Source organism: Gekko japonicus, unplaced genomic scaffold (assembly GCF_001447785.1).
Source record: "Gekko japonicus isolate JY-2015 unplaced genomic scaffold, Gekko_japonicus_V1.1 scaffold1386, whole genome shotgun sequence".
Lineage (NCBI taxonomy): Eukaryota > Metazoa > Chordata > Lepidosauria > Squamata > Gekkonidae > Gekko > Gekko japonicus.
This window is the reverse complement of record NW_015165282.1, coordinates 339,286-344,995: the sequence shown is the minus strand read 5'-3', so window position 1 is coordinate 344,995 and position 5,710 is coordinate 339,286.

The window sequence follows — 5,710 nt, the reverse complement described above, 5'->3', positions numbered from 1 at the left end:
AGGTAGGCTCCCAAGGCAAAGCAGACACAGGAAGGTAAATCTGCTGTCTGCTTTGACCTACTAAAACTGTGCAAAAACATTGGAAAGGAATCTTCCTCTTCTTCCCCCCCCCTTCTCTCTTTCTCACTAAAACGGCATGGGCTCTTTCTTATATTACAAAAAAGCCTTGCTGATATGAACACAAAGGAATCAGAACTGCTGTTGACCGAAAGCAACTGTATCTGATTGCATGCACAAGTTTTGGTGAATGAAAATACATTCAATCTGCATAACTTTTGTTCTCTTCCATATGCAATCATCCCAAAGACAACAAATGGGCTTTCTTCTTTTGTAGATGGTACACACCCGTGGTTGCTCGACCACCAGCCAGTTCGGCTTGCAGTCTCTTTGCCAGGTGCAATTAATGCACTTGAGCTTTCGACAAATTGTTCACCAGCATTCAATGCATTAGAACATGTCTGATTGTATTAAAAAGCTACTTGCGCATACATGATCTCATACTTCTTATGGGTTTTTCCCCCCACCTGGCTGCCACTGTCGCCACTTCCCATGCAATTTGCCACATTCTTTTTTTTTAAAGAAAAAGATAGTGCCTTAGGTTAATTGATGGATGCATCTGTGCATGTGTGTTTTCACACACTGCCTCATGGGAGTTGTAGTTATGTTTGTATTTAAGATCTATTTTCCCTGGGCAACTACTGGCCTCTGGTTCTGAATGTGACAGAGTTGCTCTGATTGGTTGTCATCTTCATGACCTTGTAGCATAGGAAAGCCTGTAGAAATAACTCCCGGGTCACTACAAAGCTGTTCACTGTGAAATTGAACTCTGGGGGAGGGGAGTCAAAGTGATCAGGGCTGGATTCAGCATACTCTGAGGCAGGGCAGCTGCCAGAGCCCAGAATTTCCAGCCGGGTCCAATGCTGTTGACCCCCCCCCCATCTGTCCACTCTCTTGCTAGCAAACCATGCTTCCAGCTGTTCATATGACCATTGCCAGCAGAATATTTATTTATCTATAGTCTGCCTTTCTCACAGGGACTCAAGGAGGATTACACAGACTGAGTCGATACAGTCAACAAACAATGCATTAGGATTGTAGAAGTCTGGGACCAACCAAAAATCTAAAAGATAGAGCAGAAGCATAGTATGGGTATTAGCATGACACATTAAGCTCTGCAAAAATCACATAATAGGATCCTACTTCCAGTAAGCTGTACACAGGAGGATTGACCACAGTCCCTAAATATTTATCCATGTAAGTTTGTGACTCATTTTGCACAGTGCAGCCCTATTACCTGTGGAGGAATCATTCAGTTTTGAATAGCTTGCAGAAAGCTAGGATAGTAGGAGGGGCCGCAGTGGCTCAGCGGTTAAGATGCTGAGCTGCAGACTGGAAGGTCTGTAGATCTGCAGTTCTAGACCCTAGTGCGGTGTGACGGAGTGAGCTCCCGTCTCTGGCCCCAGCTCCTGCCAACCTAGCAGTTCGAAAGCAAGAAACTGCAAGCAGATAAATAGGTACCACTTTGGTGGGAAGGTAACAGTGTTCTGTGTGCCTTGGCGTTTTGTCATGCCAGCCACATGACCACGAAAATGTCTTTTGACAGCGCTGGCTCTTCGGCATGGAAACAGATATGAGCACCACCCCCGAGAGTCGGATTCGACTAGTTTTCGAGCAAGGGAAACCTTTACTTTCACCTTTAGGACAGTAGGACCCTGAACTCATTGGGAAGACCATTCCATAAGGTGGGAGCCACAATGGAGAAATCATGTGTACAGTACAGTTGCCAATCTCCAGGTGGTATCTGGAGATCTTCGGGGATCACAACTGATTTCCCCGTAACAGAGATCAGTTCTCCTGGGACAAATGGCCACTTTGGAGGGTGGACTTGATGGCATTATACCTCACTGATGTCCCTCCCCCTCACTGCCCTCTACAAGCTCAACCTCCAAAATCTCTGGAGCTGGCAACTCTCATGCACAAGCAGTCATTGATTTTGCCCATTTGCAGGTTGGCACCTGCAGACATGAGCAAACTTGTCATGGTGGACCATAGGAGGAGAGGTGGCCCCACAAATGAGAGAGACCAAGGCCATGAAGGGCTTTGTATGTGACAACCAATACCTTAGATTGAGCCTAGTAGCAAATGGGCAGCCAACGGAGTGTCTGCAGAATGGTGGTGATTTATTTATTAGATTTTTAGCCCGCCCTTCCAGCAGAGCCAGCTCAGGGCAGCTGCAGGTGGTCAGGCAGCTGTGAGTACGAGCAGGCTTGCAAGTGGACAGGGGGTGAGCATACAGGCAGGTGAGGAGCATGCAAATAGGTTGGAGGGAAGAAGGGCACCAGGAGGGGCCCTGATGGTGGAGGGGTAGGCAGCCCTGGGAACTCTCTGTCTAGGGGCCCACCAAAACCTGGAACCAGCTGCAGTTCACATTAAAAAGCTGATTGTGTTTGTGTTGATACTGTCAGCACTCCTAGTCATAAAAGGCTCACCTTAGAAAAAGCATTTTCCCCACCCACCTGTTTGTCATGCAGAGGAAGGAGTGCCTGTTTGTGAGTTGATGCTCGCCACTGGCACTTTTTTTTTACAAGTACTTGACATTTAAACTCGGTTGCCTCTTTAACTGGGGAGCAAATTTTTTAAAGAAATCAAAAGTTTGAATGAGTTCCTAGTAAGAACAGAGTGTTGTATTCCACATTTGAAAATGTTATGTATGTGGGATGGCTTATTTGAGGATGACACACTTGTTTGTTGAAAGTATATCTGCATTGGTCATATTGTTGCCATCCCTACTAGCCCTGTCCGTAGACTAGCATCATTACTGCATGCTGAAGATGGGGAGCATCATAGCTTGCCCAGGGAGGTCAGGGTAGAGGCAAGATTTGAATCAAGAACATTTCCTAAGGCTCACTTTTTTAGTTTCCCTCTCCCACTAGAAGGATACCAGGAACCTAGTGTTGCCAACTCTCAGTTGGGAAATTCCTGGAGATTTGTGGGTAGTGCCTGGAAAGGGTGGGATTTGGGAAGGGAAGGGACCTTGATGGGGTATAATGCCATTGAATGTAAACTCCAAAAGTCATTTTCTCCATGGGAACTGATCTCTATCATCTGGAAATATCTCAGAGATCTTCAAACCCCACCTGGAGACTGGCAGCCTTTCAAGAACCTGTAATGCATTGTTTTGTGTTCATCCTTAACAATGGATGTCTCTACCTTCTGTCTTCTTCTTTTCCCATCATACTAAAATTGAGGTTGTAATCTCCTCAAGGAGAATGGTTTACATGATTAAAAAACCCAATCAACCAACCAACCAAACAAACAAAACAACCCCCCTTCATGTTGCCCTGTAAAGAGTTGTGAATTGCTAAGCTTCCTAATTGCCTAGATTGAGCAGGGAATTCCCTACCCAGCCCCAGTCTTCAGCCTTCAAGAAGTGGAGGAGCAGGAGAGAAAAAATGGCCTCCATAGTGATGCTCTAGGGATTTCTTCTAGTCTAGGAATTTCCCCTATGGCCTTTCCATAATGACAGCACATCCTAAACTCCACCCTCCCCAAGCCGGTCCTTCCTGCCCAAATCTCTCTGTAATTGTCTAGTCAGTTTTAGCAGTCCTGTGTATGGCACTCTACAGCTGATCTCCACAGTAAAAAGATCAGGATTGGAAAAGACTGGGAATCTGGGATAACACCAAACAGTTGAGCCTTAAAAGGACAAACAATTGTTCCTGGGTCTGCTTTTATGATTACTCTGTCCATTTCCCTCCCTCAGAGGCAAGAGTTTCCCTCCATTTTTCTTTCCCTTTCTGACTGAGCAGCCCTAGTGGTCTGTTTCCTTCTTTTCTGAAGAACTTTGGCTGTCCCACCCTGTGTCAGTATATTTTACTGTTGGCTCAGCCCAGGAACCTGAGGGAAGGGTCAGGATTCTACAGTAATCCACTAATAGATATGTTGAATAGAAAGAGGAGGTTTTTCTGCGGAATGAATAGGTGGTATGACCTGGATAGCCCAGGCTAACATGATTTTGTCAGATCTCAGAAGCTAAGCGGGGTTGGCCCTGACTAGTATTTGGATGGGAGGCCACCAAGGAATACCAGGGTCATGATGCAGAGGCAGGCCATGGCAAACCACCTCTAAATGTCTCTTGCCTTGAAAACCAATGAGGTCACCATAAGTCAACTGTGACTTGATAGCAAAAAAACAAAAGAGAGAAGTGTTTTGCTGTCTGGTCAACTTGTCAGAAGACAGAGCTTGCACAAATATCATAAAGTTGGGTATTGCCAGGGCCCTAAGATAGGCAAAGGGCCCTCTGCTCTAATTGTGCTTCCATGCTCACTGTGTGTAGAGCACCCAAGAAAATTAGGTATTCCTTGATCTGCTTTGCCATGGCTATTGCAGGTTAAAGGGAATCCACTGATGACATCCATACTGAAAGCTTTTGATAATAAACCTGTAGTTGCCACTGCCCTTAAGTATGTGAAGAATAAAAGGCCACCTTCTCTGTATGAGCCCACTTACTTACCGAAGAAATCATCCAATGTCCTCAAGTGGGTAGTTAGCTTACCGACCCAGGGCCTTCTTGGTGGTGGCACTAGGCTGTAGAATAGCCTCTCTTGGGTCATTTATTTGGTTCCTGCACTGTGCTGCATTTCACTCTTCTTGAATTCTGATTTCACTGGAAGAATTTCTAAATGGAATTCCAACTTGATGTATTTAAATATTTATTTACTAGGAATAAGGCACGTTGTGGCAATAAATACAACGAGATCTAAAAAGAGGCTCTGGGAGAGTGCCCCGGCCTTGGGCACTCAGCGTCAATTTGCTGTGCTGACCTCAGCAGGGTATAATGACACAGAGTCCACCATTTTCTCCAGAGGAACTGACCTCTGCTACCTGAAGAGCAGTTGTAATTTTGAATGATGTCCACCCCTCACCTGGACATTGGAAACAATGGTTCCCCCAGGAGGAAATGGTTGGTTTGAAGGGTGGAGTCTATGGCATTGTATGTGTCTGAGGTCCCACCCTTCCTCAAGCCCCACCCTCTCCAGGCTCCACCCCTCTAGTCTCCAGGAATTTCCCAACCTGGAGTTGACAACCCTATCTCCTTCCTAGCCAAGCATCAGCCTGCTGTTATCTGCCCCTGAATCTTCAGCTTTCTGTCTCCCACCCACACCTGCAGCCTCTACTGTGCTCTGAAGCCCTGACTGCTACGTCACATTGGCTGTTATAGGGAGGCCATCTCAGCAGGGTAAATGGACACAGAGTTCACCATTTTCTTCAGGGGAACTGATCTGTGCCATCTGGAGAGCAGTTGTAATTCTGAGTGATCTCCAGCCCTCACCTGGAGATCAGCAACAATGGTTTCCCAGGAGGAAAAGTAGTCTCTCTCTGCAATGGGGACCAAAGCAGCTTACATCATTCTCCTCTCCCCCTTTTGACTTGCACAACAACCCTGTTTTACTGACAGAACCAACTTGGTTGCCTAGCAATGTTCGTAGTTTATTCTGAAAGGAAAGTGGCCAAGATGGCAGTGGACAGGAGAAGGGTTACGCTGAAAGGCTGTGACTGGTCCAAAATTACAGCTTCCACAGCAAGAACCTGGGTTTGGCAGACCCTGCTCTGAAGTGCTAACTGCTATGCCTAGGGTAGCCAACCTCCAGGTGGAGCCTGAGGATCACTGGGTATCACAACCAAACTAGAGACAACAGATCTCTTCCCC